The sequence below is a fragment of the Pseudophryne corroboree genome, chromosome 8, assembly GCF_028390025.1.
Source record: "Pseudophryne corroboree isolate aPseCor3 chromosome 8, aPseCor3.hap2, whole genome shotgun sequence".
NCBI lineage: Eukaryota > Metazoa > Chordata > Amphibia > Anura > Myobatrachidae > Pseudophryne > Pseudophryne corroboree.
Genome location: NC_086451.1, coordinates 215,984,673 through 216,001,644, shown reverse-complemented (window position 1 = coordinate 216,001,644; position 16,972 = coordinate 215,984,673). Strand labels below are relative to the sequence as shown.

Genomic DNA, 16,972 nt, shown 5'->3' with positions numbered 1-16,972 from the left:
AACACCCGGAGACGTCAATACGCAGCCCTGCCGCCCGCCCCTCACGGAGGACGTGTTGTTGGTATAGCCAATCACAGCTGAGAGTCGGGCCGCCTCACAAGTGTTGCATAGCAACCTAAAGGAAAAGAATAATAAACGAAGAAAAAATGTGATGTGAAACAAAACACGGTACATGAGATAAAAGACAATTAAAAACAACAAGACGTGTACCAAAGGTACTAACCAGTGGGGTAACTCCTACGGCTGGCCCCTAGCGTCCCTAGACCCTTATATTAGAATATTAAATAGTATTAAGCTTAGATAACTTCTATCACTATACTGACCTCTTACTAGGAAAACACTAAAGAAAACACTGGATGCCTAGATTCTCGTTAAGACCTCCAGGCGAAAGTGTGCCTAATTGGAAAATCCAGCGCGATTCCGTCTGTAGAAGAATCCTGTCCCTATTACCTCCCCTGAGTGTGTTAGGTACATGATCGATCAATATGGCCCTAATGCTGGCCACCCCATGTTTAGCCTGGACACAATGCCGGGCAAAGGGTTGGTCACTCGTTCCTTTCTCGTGGGCTTTCTTAATAGCACTCCTATGGAGTGCCATACGTTCTCGAAACTGCCTAATCGTTTTGCCGATATAGGCCAGCCCACAGGGGCAAGTAATTAAATAAATCACGTGTGTGGTCGTGCAGGTAAGTCGATGTTTAATTTGATAAATTTTGCCAGTGGAGGGGTGTTTAAATGATGTGCCCGTAATCAACGTGTTACATGTAGCACAGCCAAGGCACCTGTAGCACCCATTCTTGGACCTGAGAAAATGACTCTCACGGTTTTTTGTAAGATCTGATATGTCCAACTTCATGACATAATCCCCTATGTTTCTGCCACGGGTGTGACTCGGTAATAATGATGTTTCAGCTAAGGTGGACAAAGAGGGGTCTGTCTGTATCATAGGCCACAGGTTTTTAGCTCGTCTCACCCTGTCCCTGGTTGCCGTGGTGTATTTATTGACCCAAGGGAGTTTAGGGCCTGGCTGTGACTGCAATCTACTACTGGGGCACAGGGCTTGTGCTCTGGGAATCTGTAGTGCCCGGGCCCTTGCACTACGCAGTTCCTTAATAGGGTAACCCCTTTCAGCAAACTTAATTAGCATCTGATCCATGGTTCTGGCTGTCTCATCCGGGTCCGAAGTGATTCGTCGGACCCGCATGAACTGTGAGAAAGGTAGGCCTCTACGTAATGAAGGTGGATGGAAACTTTGATAGGCCATCAGTGTGTTTCTATCGGTACTTTTTACATAAAGTGAAGTGCTCAATTGGTCATTAATAATAGTAATAGTAACATCAAGATAATTGATAGTGCTGTCATCTATCTTATAGGTAAATTGTACAGCATGTTGGGTACTGTTATGGTCTTCCCATATGGCCATGAGTTGTTCCCTGGGGCCCTGCCACAGCACAATGAGGTCATCTATGTAGCGCCTATAATAGACGACCCGTATGGCTATGGCAGGGTCCAAGGTGAACATTTGTTTCTCTACCAAAGACATGAAGGCATTCGCGTACGATGGGGCCACTGCTGACCCCATCGCACAGCCTGCTAATTGCAACCAGAATTTGCCATTGTACACAAAATAATTCCTTCTAAGGACCTTATCCAACAAGGACAAGAAGAATGTTATATCAGGGCCCTGGTACCAGACATTATCCTGAATCAATTGTCTTACAGCCTCCACACCTGCCTCATGGGGAATGCAGGTGTAGAGGCTGGAGACATCAGCGCTACATAGTAAGGTCCCTTCAGGTAGAGGGCCCAACTCCTGTAGCTGTACCAGGAGGTTAGTAGTATCCTTTAGATACGACGGCAACTTCTGTACACATGGGTTCAAGTATGCATCAAGAAACACTGATATGGGGTGATACAGGGAACCCCTGGCCGATACTATCGGTCGGCCAGGGGGGTCCACCAGGCTTTTGTGGACCTTAGGCACTGTATAGAACAATGGTGCCTTAGGATGTTCTATTTTAAGCATGTTACAAGTCTTTGAAGGAATGATGTCTTGCCCAACCGCCGAATCCAAAAGAGAGTCCAACTCTTTCTTGTAATCTCTGGTGGGATCCATGGTCAAACGTTTGTATGTGTTGTTGTCACTGAGCTGACGTTCACTCTCCTTAATGTAGTCGTCAAGATCCTGTATGACTATAGATCCTCCCTTATCCGCCTTGCGGATTACTATGTCCGATCTGCAGGACAGTTCTTTAAGCGTTTCCAGTTCGGATCTGGTCATGTTAGTTGATATCGGTTTGTTCTCGGCATCTTGTTCCAACATTCGCGTGAAGGTTCGTATGGAAGGGTTTAGGCTGGGGGGATCAAATAGTGAGCGTGGGGCTATTTTTTGTACTTGCTTCGGTATCACCGATGTGGATGAATCGGGATCTGTCTCCATGTTGTTGAAGAATTCACTCCTTCTAAGTGATCTATTGAGACGATGCACCTCTACCTTCCACTCTAATGGGTCCGGGGGGACCGTGGGGACAAAGGACAGTCCTTTTGATAAAGTCCGGTATTCAATTTCAGTTAACGGAGTGGAGGATAGATTAAATACTGTTTCTTTTAAGGTCGAGGAGGCCTGGGCGCGGATGGCTCTCTGGTTTTGGCCCGCCCTCCTCGTCCTCGTCCTCGTCCGCGGCCTGCGTTGGGGGTGCGGTTGGAACGGGGTTCTGTCCCCTGCGGCTGTACTCCTAAAGGGATACGGCCTCCTTGTGAGTGAGACACCCCTGTGCTTCCTTCCGACTCACTGGCTGACGTGCTAGTGCCTCCATAATATTCGCGTCCTCTGCGGGTACGTTGTCGTCGATTTGGATGTTCCTGTGGAGTGCGTTGTCCTCCTAGCCAGGGATAAACCTGTCGCTGCTGGTAATCCCTTTGGACAATACCAAGTTTCTCCTTTTTAAACCGCACCAGGTCCTGGCGGTATTGCTCCACTTGGGTATTTAATTTGGATATCCAATCAGTGTGTGTGTCAAGTGTTAGGACCGGTTTGTGTTCTCCTTCAAACACTGAAAGTTGTTCCCTGATGCTGTTAAGTTCCCTGGTAGACTCTTCAACTACCAGTAGGATGAGGTCCATTGAACACTTGTTAAGGATAGCAACCCACCGACGGCAAAATGAGGTGTTGTAACGGCCTATTGTCGGTGAGTTGCGTATCCTGAAGCCCCGGGGTATCATGTTGTTCCTATAGTAGTCGGATAAGGATATACCATGATACAAAAAATCACACTCCTTTTGTTTCATCCTCAGCCATTTTTTGTATAAATCATCATTACTACTTTTGGTGGTTTCATCCTCAAGCTTTCTGTCCACCAAGATAGCCCTCGCCTCAGCGTCTGAGAAGCTCAGTCGTTCGCTGGCATCTCGCTGTATCAATTCCAGGGCCGCATCCACTTCTGAGCCGGTATTAGACATCCGAGCTGGGTTTATAATTCCAAAGGGGTAGTGAAATAAACTGGGGTAACAGCCGTGGACTCCACTGGTGATAAATGCAGTTAGGTTAACTGTTTAAAACGTTGTTGGACCTGTGTCGGCAATTAGTGCACATAAGATAAAGATGTGGGGTGCCTTGGATTGAACCAAAGTGCTGGGGCCACCAGCCCACCTTGATTCCAGGAATATCCAAGCTGTTTGTCCCGGCACTCCCTGTTCATGTAGATGAATGGCTGCGGTGCCCTCCCAGGTAAGATGAATACAATCTCCCAGTATGCAGTATAAGTAACAATGAGCGGCACTCAGCAGACTTGTAGTAGAGAAAATGCAGTTAGTTTAATCCGACATGTTTCGGGGACAACCCCGTCCTCAGGGCCTAACCAGCCAAATAAGTGACATACTGGAGATATAAATACACACATGCCCAGGTGCAAAACATAATAAACAATTATACTCACCTGTTCAGCGGCGCCTGACTCCCGCTCGTGGGTCCGGCATCCATCGCGTCGCCTCCCGCTGACGTCAGTGGCCGGCCGCGTCACCCGCCCGTCTCCATGGGAACACCCGGAGACGTCAATACGCAGCCCTGCCGCCCGCCCCTCACGGAGGACGTGTTGTTGGTATAGCCAATCACAGCTGAGAGTCGGGCCGCCTCACAAGTGTTGCATAGCAACCTAAAGGAAAACAATAATAAACGAAGAAAAAATGTGATGTGAAACAAAACACGGTACATGAGATAAAAGACAATTAAAAACAACAAGACGTGTACCAAAGGTACTAACCAGTGGGGTAACTCCTACGGCTGGCCCCTAGCGTCCCTAGACCCTTATATTAGAATACTATTTAATATTCTAATATAAGGGTCTAGGGACGCTAGGGGCCAGCCGTAGGAGTTACCCCACTGGTTAGTACCTTTGGTACACGTCTTGTTGTTTTTAATTGTCTTTTATCTCATGTACCGTGTTTTTAGCAACACTTGTGAGGCGGCCCGACTCTCAGCTGTGATTGGCTATACCAACAACACGTCCTCCGTGAGGGGCGGGCGAGTATAATTGTTTATTATGTTTTGCACCTGGGCATGTGTGTATTTATATCTCCAGTATGTCACTTATTTGGCTGGTTAGGCCCTGAGGACGGGGTTGTCCCCGAAACATGTCGGATTAAACTAACTGCATTTTCTCTACTACAAGTCTGCTGAGTGCCGCTCATTGTTACTTATACTGCATACTGGGAGATTGTATTCATCTTACCTGGGAGGGCACCGCAGCCATTCATCTACATGAACAGGGAGTGCCGGGACAAACAGCTTGGATATTCCTGGAATCAAGGTGGGCTGGTGGCCCCAGCACTTTGGTTCAATCCAAGGCACCCCACATCTTTATCTTATGTGCACTAATTGCCGACACAGGTCCAACAACGTTTTAAACAGTTAACCTAACTGCATTTATCACCAGTGGAGTCCACGGCTGTTACCCCAGTTTATTTCACTACCCCTTTGGAATTATAAACCCAGCTCGGATGTCTAATACCGGCTCAGAAGTGGATGCGGCCCTGGAATTGATACAGCGAGATGCCAGCGAACGACTGAGCTTCTCAGACGCTGAGGCGAGGGCTATCTTGGTGGACAGAAAGCTTGAGGATGAAACCACCAAAAGTAGTAATGATGATTTATACAAAAAATGGCTGAGGATGAAACAAAAGGAGTGTGATTTTTTGTATCATGGTATATCCTTATCCGACTACTATAGGAACAACATGATACCCCGGGGCTTCAGGATACGCAACTCACCGACAATAGGCCGTTACAACACCTCATTTTGCCGTCGGTGGGTTGCTATCCTTAACAAGTGTTCAATGGACCTCATCCTACTGGTAGTTGAAGAGTCTACCAGGGAACTTAACAGCATCAGGGAACAACTTTCAGTGTTTGAAGGAGAACACAAACCGGTCCTAACACTTGACACACACACCGATTGGATATCCAAATTAAATACCCAAGTGGAGCAATACCGCCAGGACCTGGTGCGGTTTAAAAAGGAGAAACTTGGTATTGTCCAAAGGGATTACCAGCAGCGACAGGTTTATCCCTGGCTAGGAGGACAACGCACTCCACAGGAACATCCAAATCGACGACAACGTACCCGCAGAGGACGCGAATATTATGGAGGCACTAGCACGTCAGCCAGTGAGTCGGAAGGAAGCACAGGGGTGTCTCACTCACAAGGAGGCCGTATCCCTTTAGGAGTACAGCCGCAGGGGACAGAACCCCGTTCCAACCGCACCCCCAACGCAGGCCGCGGACGAGGACGAGGAGGGCGGGCCAAAACCAGAGAGCCATCCGCGCCCAGGCCTCCTCGACCTTAAAAGAAACAGTATTTAATCTATCCTCCACTCCGTTAACTGAAATTGAATACCGGACTTTATCAAAAGGACTGTCCTTTGTCCCCACGGTCCCCCCGGACCCATTAGAGTGGAAGGTAGAGGTGCATCGTCTCAATAGATCACTTAGAAGGAGTGAATTCTTCAACAACATGGAGACAGATCCCGATTCATCCACATCGGTGATACCGAAGCAAGTACAAAAAATAGCCCCACGCTCACTATTTGATCCCCCCAGCCTAAACCCTTCCATACGAACCTTCACGCGAATGTTGGAACAAGATGCCGAGAACAAACCGATATCAACTAACATGACCAGATCCGAACTGGAAACGCTTAAAGAACTGTCCTGCAGATCGGACATAGTAATCCGCAAGGCGGATAAGGGAGGATCTATAGTCATACAGGATCTTGACGACTACATTAAGGAGAGTGAACGTCAGCTCAGTGACAACAACACATACAAACGTTTGACCATGGATCCCACCAGAGATTACAAGAAAGAGTTGGACTCTCTTTTGGATTCGGCGGTTGGGCAAGACATCATTCCTTCAAAGACTTGTAACATGCTTAAAATAGAACATCCTAAGGCACCATTGTTCTATACAGTGCCTAAGGTCCACAAAAGCCTGGTGGACCCCCCTGGCCGACCGATAGTATCGGCCAGGGGTTCCCTGTATCACCCCATATCAGTGTTTCTTGATGCATACTTGAACCCATGTGTACAGAAGTTGCCGTCGTATCTAAAGGATACTACTAACCTCCTGGTACAGCTACAGGAGTTGGGCCCTCTACCTGAAGGGACCTTACTATGTAGCGCTGATGTCTCCAGCCTCTACACCTGCATTCCCCATGAGGCAGGTGTGGAGGCTGTAAGACAATTGATTCAGGATAATGTCTGGTACCAGGGCCCTGATATAACATTCTTCTTGTCCTTGTTGGATAAGGTCCTTAGAAGGAATTATTTTGTGTACAATGGCAAATTCTGGTTACAATTAGCAGGCTGTGCGATGGGGTCAGCAGTGGCCCCATCGTACGCGAATGCCTTCATGTCTTTGGTAGAGAAACAAATGTTCACCTTGGACCCTGCCATAGCCATACGGGTCGTCTATTATAGGCGCTACATAGATGACCTCATTGTGCTGTGGCAGGGCCCCAGGGAACAACTCATGGCCATATGGGAAGACCATAACAGTACCCAACATGCTGTACAATTTACCTATAAGATAGATGACAGCACTATCAATTATCTTGATGTTACTATTACTATTATTAATGACCAATTGAGCACTTCACTTTATGTAAAAAGTACCGATAGAAACACACTGATGGCCTATCAAAGTTTCCATCCACCTTCATTACGTAGAGGCCTACCTTTCTCACAGTTCATGCGGGTCCGACGAATCACTTCGGACCCGGATGAGACAGCCAGAACCATGGATCAGATGCTAATTAAGTTTGCTGAAAGGGGTTACCCTATTAAGGAACTGCGTAGTGCAAGGGCCCGGGCACTACAGATTCCCAGAGCACAAGCCCTGTGCCCCAGTAGTAGATTGCAGTCACAGCCAGGCCCTAAACTCCCTTGGGTCAATAAATACACCACGGCAACCAGGGACAGGGTGAGACGAGCTAAAAACCTGTGGCCTATGATACAGACAGACCCCTCTTTGTCCACCTTAGCTGAAACATCATTATTACCGAGTCACACCCGTGGCAGAAACATAGGGGATTATGTCATGAAGTTGGACATATCAGATCTTACAAAAAACCGTGAGAGTCATTTTCTCAGGTCCAAGAATGGGTGCTACAGGTGCCTTGGCTGTGCTACATGTAACACGTTGATTACGGGCACATCATTTAAACACCCCTCCACTGGCAAAATTTATCAAATTAAACATCGACTTACCTGCACGACCACACACGTGATTTATTTAATTACTTGCCCCTGTGGGCTGGCCTATATCGGCAAAACGATTAGGCAGTTTCGAGAACGTATGGCACTCCATAGGAGTGCTATTAAGAAAGCCCACGAGAAAGGAACGAGTGACCAACCCTTTGCCCGGCATTGTGTCCAGGCTAAACATGGGGTGGCCAGCATTAGGGCCATATTGATCGATCATGTACCTAACACACTCAGGGGAGGTAATAGGGACAGGATTCTTCTACAGAAGGAATCGCGCTGGATTTTCCAATTAGGCACACTTTCGCCTGGAGGTCTTAACGAGAATCTAGGCATCCAGTGTTTTCTTTAGTGTTTTCCTAGTAAGAGGTCAGTATAGTGATAGAAGTTATCTAAGCTTAATACTATTTAATATTCTAATATAAGGGTCTAGGGACGCTAGGGGCCAGCCGCAGGAGTTACCCCACTGGTTAGTACCTTTGGTACACGTCTTGTTGTTTTTAATTGTCTTTTATCTCATGTACCGTGTTTTGTTTCACATCACATTTTTTCTTCGTTTATTATTGTTTTCCTTTAGGTTGCTATGCAACACTTGTGAGGCGGCCCGACTCTCAGCTGTGATTGGCTATACCAACAACACGTCCTCCGTGAGGGGCGGGCGGCAGGGCTGCGTATTGACGTCTCCGGGTGTTCCCATGGAGACGGGCGGGTGACGCGGCCGGCCACTGACGTCAGCGGGAGGCGACGCGATGGATGCCGGACCCACGAGCGGGAGTCAGGCGCCGCTGAACAGGTGAGTATAATTGTTTATTATGTTTTGCACCTGGGCATGTGTGTATTTATATCTCCAGTATGTCACTTATTTGGCTGGTTAGGCCCTGAGGACGGGGTTGTCCCCGAAACATGTCGGATTAAACTAACTGCATTTTCTCTACTACAAGTCTGCTGAGTGCCGCTCATTGTTACTTATACTGCATACTGGGAGATTGTATTCATCTTACCTGGGAGGGCACCGCAGCCATTCATCTACATGAACAGGGAGTGCCGGGACAAACAGCTTGGATATATATATATATATATATATAGCAAAAAAAAACGCAGAGCGCACACATCAATATCTCCGTTTTTTGCCTAGCACCTTCCAATGCACTCCGGTGGCTCGGAGTAGGATCGAGCAGCACTGTTGGAATTACACAGATCCAAACTCCAGAATGACTTTATGCACAAAGATTGATTTATCCATATATATATATATATATATATATATATATATATATAAAACAGGATTTTATAACCTACCGGTAAATCCTTTTCTCGTAGTCCGTAGAGGATGCTAGGGTCCACATTTGTACCTTGGGGTATAGAGATGTGCGGCGGGCACTTTTCGTGTTTTGTGTTTTGGTTCTAATTCCATTTTCGTGTTTTGGTTTTGGCATGGTTTTGTCAAAACCACCCTTTCGTGTTTTGGTTTTGGATCTAGATGATTTTTGGGGAAAAAAAACATAAAAACAGCTAAAATCACAGAATTTGGGGGTAATTTTGCTCCTACAGTATTATTAACCTCAATAACAATCATTTCCACTCATTTCCAGTCTATTCTAAACACCTCACACCTCACAATATTGTTCTTAGGCCTAAAAGTTGCACCGAGGTGGCTGTATGACTAAGCTAAGCGACACAAGTGTGCGGCACAAACACCTGGCCCATCTAGGAGTAGCACTGCAGTGGCAGACAGGAGGGCAGATACAAAAAAAAGGCCCCAAACAGCACATCATGCAAAGAAGAAAAAGAATTGCAATGAGGTAGTTGTATGACTAAAGGCCCGTACACTACACACTGGTCGATATATCGGCCGTTCTCTTGAACGGCCGATATATCGCGGGTCCGTCGGCCAGTGTGTAAGGCCGATACGTCTGTGAACTCCGTCGTTCACAGACGTATCGCGCCGTCCGCGCAGCACAGCCGACGGCCAATATATCTACCAATATATTGGCGCGTCGCTGTGTGTGTACGGGGCGGTCGGCCGACCGCCCGTACACATGCTGCGGCGGCCGGCGGTGATTGACAGCTGAACTGGGCGGGCGTGTGTACACGCCCGCCCAGTTCATGACGTCAGTCCCCGACGGATCGGGCAGTGTGTATGCACAACACACTGCCCAATCCGTCCATAGATATATCTGCAGATCAATTGATCTGCAGATATATCTATTAGTGTGTACCCACCTTAAGCCAAGCGACACAAGCAATTGGCCCATCTAGGCGTGGCACTGCAGTGGCAGACAGGAGGGCAGATATAAAAAAAGGCCCCTAACAGCACATGATGCAAAGAAGAAAAAAAGGTGCACCGAGGTTGCTGTAGGCCTAAGCAAAGCGACACAACCACCTGGCCCATCTAGTAGTGTCACGCAGTGGCTGAATGTCGAGAGTGGGCCGCAATTTTTCGGTCCACTTACAGCATCTCCAGCACGCTCCAGTCACTTTTAAAAAAATCTGCAATTGGTGGACTTATACGGCAGTACCCCAGGACTAATACAGTAGTACCCCTGGACTCATACGGCAGTATCACACAGGATGGCACTTTTCAAAAACTAGGCTCCAAACAGCACCTCATGCAAAGATGTCAAAGCGGTGCAATGAGGTAGCTGTATGACTAAGCCAAGTGACACAAACAATTCCAACTGGAATTATACGTCCAAATCACTGGAATTAATCGTCAAGATCACTGTAATTAATAATTATAAATCACTGAAATTAATTGGCAAAATCACTGTAATTATATGTCCAAATCACTGGAATTAAATGGCAAAATCTCGCTATCGCCTGCCTAGTGAAGTGGAATCTAGATGGGATTTGTTACACAATACCTCCATCAATTGTCTAAATCCCACTGCACTAATGGCGGATACCGGACGCACGTCTAAAACCAACATAAGTGTCAAGGCCTCAGTTATGAGGGCTTCCATCGTCATGTGAAGCTGAACCACTAGTCATGAACATAGGCCAGGGCCTCAGCCGTTCCTTGCCACTCCGTGTCGTAAATGGCATATTGGCAAGTTTACGTTTCTCCTCAGACGATTTAAATTTCTTTTTTTGGTTCTTACTAAACTTTGGCTGTTTGGATTTTACACGCCCTCTACTATCACACTGGGCATCGGCCTTGGCAGACGACGTTGATGGCATTTCATCGTCTTTGTCATGGCTAGTGGCAGAAGCTTCAGCACTAGGAGGAAGTGGTTCTTCTTGATCTTTCCCTATTTTCTCCTCAAAATTTTGGTTCTCCATTATTTTTTGGGAGTTATAAGAGACAATATGCGTCACAGGAATTACTGGAATTACTGATGACACAGGACACTACCAATGGTCTGATGCAGCCTAACAGGTTGTTATAATTGTTATACTGCAGCAGTGGATATATATAGCAGCAGCGTATATCGTCACTGGAATTACTGATGACACAGGACACTGCCACTGGACTGATGCAGTCCAACAGGTTGTTAATAATAATAATATAATTGTAATTTGTTATACTGCAGCAGTGGATATATAGCAGCAGCATATATCGTCACTGGAATCAGGGACGTGCAGTCAGGGGAGGCAGTGCCTCCCCTGTCATTAATCAGTAAAATAATGTAAAGAAGATATTTATGACACATATTCTGTGTCATAACTATCTGCTTTAGCCTTTACATTATTTTAAACTTTTTAATTTACAAAAAAAACTGCCTGTAGTGTGATTTGGAGGCACTGCTGCCAGTGCCTCCCGCTAGCAATGTGAAATGTCCAGAAGCGGGGGGCGGGGCTAAGCTTTGGCCAGTGAAAGCCCATTAAAAATATTAGCAGAAGCGGCACTTACTATAAGTGCCTCTGTGACAGGGGGCGTGCTTTCAGCCTAAATGAAAGCACGCCCCTGTCACTACCACCGATGTCATTGGCCAGTCGCGGGAATAGAGGGAAGGAGGGGCGAGGGGACGAGACACAGCATGGATTTGATCTTACTTCTACATCTACATGTGCTGGTGCCTATTAGCTCCCCGCCCTCCCATCCCCCGGTAATGCAGTACGGCCAGAGGCAGAGAGATAGGAGCCGCCACTGCGAAACCCTGTCCACTCGGCTAACAAACCCCCCCCCCCCCCTCCCCGCACGGCGCACGGACTCCTCGTCTGCCTGGTGTGAGGCAGCCAGAGCAGAGGAGCCTCACACCAGGCAGACGAGGAGTCCGTGCGGGGGGGTGGGGGGGGGGGGGGGGGGAGTATCGCAGTGGCGGCTCTTAATTCCCCTCTGCCTCTGGCCGGACTGCGTTACCGGGGGTTAGGAGGGCGGGGAGCTAATAGGCGGCCGCACGTGTAGACGTATGAAAAACTACACGTTTGTAAATAGCAGGGAGAGATCGAGGCCGGACCGGGAACTGCAGGTGAGGTGACAGTGATGCTTAACTGCGCGCTCCTTCACAGCACTGCTCCCATCCTGCCCAACCCCCCCCAGCTCAGCACCGTTACTCCCATCCTGCCCCACACCACTACTCTCATCCTACCCCCTGCCCGACACCACTACTCTCATCCTACCCCCTGCTATGCACCACTACTCCCATCCTGCCCCCCCTGCTCCGCACCACTACTCCCATCCTACCCCCTGCTATGCAACACTACTCCCATCCTACCCCCCTGCTCCGCACCACTACTCCCATCCTACCCCATGCTATGCACCACTACTCCCATCCTGCACCCCCGCGCTCCGCACCACTACTCCCATCCTACCCTCCCTGCTATGCACCACTACTCCCTTCCTACCCTCCCTGCTATGCACCACTACTCCCATCCTGCCCCCCTGCTCCGCACCACTACTCCCATTCTACCCCCCTGCTATGCACTACTACTCCCATCCTGCCCCTCCTGCTCTGCACCACTACTCCCATCCTACCCCCTGCTATGCACCACTACTCCGATCCTACCCCCCTGCTATGCACCACTACTCCCATCCTGGCTGCTCCACACCACTACTCCCATCCTTCCCCCTGCTATGCACCACTACTCCCATCCTGCCCCCCCTGCTCCACACCACTACTCCCATCCTTCCCGCCTGCTATGCACCACTACTCCCATCCTGCCCTTCCTGCTCCGCACCACTACTCCCATCCTACCCCCCCTGCTCTGCACCACTACTCCCATCCTACCCCCCCTGCTCTGCACCACTACTCCCATCCTGGCCCCCCTGCACCGCACCACTACTCCCATCCTACCCTCCCTGTTATGCACCACTACTCCCATCCTGCCCGCTGCTCCACACTACTCCTCCGCCTCAATGTACTGTGCGATGTGACCCGATGACGTCACACCACGCGAACGGCCGCCCACCTGCCCGTGTTCTCCTGCTGGGCCCACCAACTCCACCGATGAGGCTGAGAGACAGTGAAGGGCGGGCGACTGAGAGGCACAGACAGAAGGGTGGGAGGCTCAGAGGCACAGAGTGAAGTAGGGAGAATGAGAGACAAAGTGAGGGGTATTGCGAGAGATTCAGATGGGAGATGATGGTGTGGCTGAGAGACGACGCAGGGAGGAGATGACGGTGTGGCTGAGAGACGACGCAGGGCGGAGATGATGTTGTGGCTGAGAGATGCAGGGAAGGGGTAATGGTGTGGCTGATAGATGCAGGGGGTAGGAGGTGACACGAGTCTGGTTGAACCTCTGTTGTATGATGATGACATTGGTTATATTCCTACACAAACAGGCATCTTCCGGATCATGTGATCATTACCGACTGAAGACGCTGTCTGCCCAGGAAGGATACATTTCTTCAGAGGTTCCCCGTTATAAGAAACCACCATATAGGTAAGGTGCATATTGATTAGAAAAGAATGCCAATAGGCGGTGCTAGACACACCCAGTAGGCGGTGCTAGACACGCCCGATAAGTGTTGCTAGACATGCCCAGTAGGTAGGTGGTACTAGACACGCCTCTACGACGGTGCACCCCTTAATAAAATGTGCTGTGCACGCCTGTGTGCGGCGGAGGCTGCGGCGGGGGAGAGTGGCGGGTACTTTAGTTTGTAATGGGCTGAGCTCACCCATGCTTTATCAGTGACCCAAGGCTCAGGGCTGTACTCCTTCTGTTGTATTCTATACTGCTGGTAGAGTGGGACAGTAATGTGCTCTCCCTGGCGTCACCCTCTTCCTGTCACCCGCTCACTGTCACCGACTGCTCTAACCCACAGCTGGCACCGACTGCTGGTACTCTCTCACTGTCACCCTCTCCCTGGCGTCGCCCTCTCTCCATTACCCACAGCTGGCACAGACTGCTCTACCCTCTCACTGTCACCCTCTACCTAGCGTCAACTTCTCCCTGTCAACCCCTCCTTGTTGCCCACAGCTGGCACCGACTGCTGTCACCCTCTACCTGGCGTCACCCTCTCTCCATCACCCACAGCTGGCTCCAACTGCAGTCACCCTCTCCCCCTCTTCCTGTCACCAACTCCCTGGCATCAACCTCTTCCTGTCACCCTCTCCCTGTGACCCACAGCTGGCACAGACTGCTGTCACCCTCTCCCTGTGACCCTCTTGCTGTCACCAGCTCCCTGGCATCATCCTCTCCCTGGCGTCACCCACTGCTGTCCCCCTCTCCCTGTTACAAACTGCTGTCATCCTTTCCCTGGTGTCACCCACTGTTATCACCCACTCTCTGGCAACACCTTCTCCCTATCACCCTCTCCCTAGCATCACCCACTGCTGTCACCCCATGCTTCTCCCTGGAATCGCCCACTGCCTTTCTTTGTCTCCCACTGACCCAGGGACAGCGGTGGTAGCAGGCATTGGCTTGGGTGCGGTGGCGGGCATCGGCGGGACACAGCAGACATTATGGCTGCAGTGCCTCACCAGCCACTGAGCTCACCGCACGCCACTGACTGGAATTACTGATGACACAGGACACTACCACTGCTCTGATGCAGCCCAACAGGTTGTTATAATTGTTATACTGCAGCAGTGGATATATATAGCAGCAGCGTATATCGTCACTGGAATTACTGATGACACAGGACACTACCAGTGGTCTGATGCAGCCCAACAGGTTGTTAATAATAATATAACTGTAATTTGTTATACTGCAGCAGCGGATATATATAGCAGCAGCATATATCGTCACTGGAATTACTGATGACACAGGACACTGGATATATGGCAGCAGAGAACACCAACACTGTGAATGGCTGGACTGATACAGCACAATACACTGACTAACCTGGACTGGTCTGCACAACACAGCACCCCTTTACAGCTACACTGGATATATGGCAGCAGAGAACACCAACACTGTGACTGCCTGGACTGATGCAGCACAATACACTGAGTGACTACACTGGACTGGACCACTTTACAGCGACACTGGATATATGGACTGGACTGAGCAGCACAACACTTGTCACCCCACTTTCCCGCCCCAATAAACAGAGACTGAGCACACTGAATACACGTCCTCTCACTCTCCGAGACTGGAGTGAAAATGGCCGTGATGCGCGGCTCCTTATATGGAATCCAAATCCCGCGTGAATCCGACAGCGGGATGATGACGTTTTGCCGAGTTCGGGTTTCCGAGTCAAGAGGGAAAATCCGAGCCTGGCTCGGATCCGGACTCGGAAGGCAAAGTTCGGGGGGGGGGGGGGGGTTCGGTTCTCTGAGAACCGAACCCGCTCATCTCTAGTATAGATGGGTCCACTGGAGCCTTCGGCACTTTATAAGTTTAATAGTGTGGGCTGGCTCCTCCCTCTATGCCCCTCCCACAGACCTCAGTTATAGAAACTGTGCCCGTCTCCTCGGGCACAGTTTCTATAACTGAGGTCTGTGGGAGGGGCATAGAGGGAGGAGCCAGCCCACACTATTAAACTCAAGAGAGGGATATTACTCAGATAGTGGTGAGATTCACACCAGCTCACACCAATTTATAAACATGCAACCAGCATGGAACACATAGAAAACATGCCAATATACATGAACAAAAATGGCAGCAACATCTGCCATTACTTAAACTGGAGCACTGGGCAGGCACCCAGCATCCTCTATGGACTACGAGAAAAGGATTTACCGGTAGGTTACAAAATCTTGTTTTCTCTTACGTCCTAGAGGATGCTGGGGTCCACATTAGTACCTTGGGGCTATACCAAAGCTCCGCTCAAGGGCGGGAGGTGCACCAGGTTCCTGCAAAACCACTTGACCAAACCGTAGGTCATCAGAGGCCAAAGTATCAAACTTGTAAAATTTTGCAAACGTGTTTGATCCTGACCAAGTAGCTGCTCGGCATAACTGCACAGACGAGACACCCCAGGCAGCCGCCCAGGAAGAACCCACCTTAAGAGTAGAGTGGGCCTTTACCGAGGTCGGAACCGGCAATCCTGCAATAAGCATACTGGATAGTACATCTGATCCAGCGCGCAATAGTCTGCTTTGAAGCAGGACACCCAATCTTGTTGGGATCGTATAGCACAAAAAGTGCTTCAGACTTCCTGTGACGAGCAGACCTCGCCACATAAATTTTCAAAGCCCTGACAACGTCCAAAGATCTTGCGAAAGCTGAAGTGCCAGTAGCCACTGGCACCACAACAGGTTGGTTGATATGAAAAGCTGATACCACCTTTGGAAGAAATTGCTGACGAGTTCTGAGTTCAGCTCTATCCTCATGGCATATCAAGTAAGGACTCATATGAGAAATTTGTAACAAAGCGCTTGAAACTATGTGTAAAACATGTGCATGAATTGTAACCATTAACATGTAAAAGACTAGTGCAATACCTGAAAAATAAAGAGAGTTAGGTAATGTTTACAGCCCTTTCATTATTTAGTGCTGCGGTCTCCTGATATTATTGCTGAGGTTCCATATATGCCGTGTAAATGGAGGTGGGTATAGGTATAGTCCCGGTCACCTATCTATCCCTATACTACCAACCTTAACAAGGTGGTGAAGATCGTCTGCTTCCGTTCCCCTCCGGCTGGTTCCCTCGCTTTGTCCTCCTGCTCTCTTCGGCCGCTAAGCTCGTGCGCCGTGCAGCGCTGTGAGACTAACTGCTGTCCCGGTCCGTGCGGCGGCTGGTCCGTGCGGCGGCTGGTTCCCCTGCTCCGTCCTCCTGCTCTCTCCGGCGGCTATGCTCATGCGCTGTGCGGCGCTATGAGACTGTTGTCCCGGTCCGTGCAGCGGCTTAACGAGAACCCAGCAGCGTGCTGGTGTATGCAGATG

At 49.4% G+C, this 16,972-nt stretch overlaps 1 protein-coding gene across 5 annotated transcripts in view; it reads right to left on the bottom strand.

Moving 5' to 3' along the window:
* STARD8 (StAR related lipid transfer domain containing 8) overlaps positions 1–16,972 on the bottom strand; it is a 443,153-nt gene that overhangs the window by 181,278 nt on the left and 244,903 nt on the right. The window contains exon 1 of one of the 5 annotated variants that reach the window (XM_063937085.1): positions 9,056–9,195. The exons of the other annotated variants lie outside the window; for them this stretch is intronic. The gene's annotated coding sequence lies outside the window, so the exon portion shown is untranslated. Of the gene's footprint in view, positions 1–9,055; positions 9,196–16,972 lie in introns of those variants that run through there. 5 annotated transcript variants of the gene reach the window in all.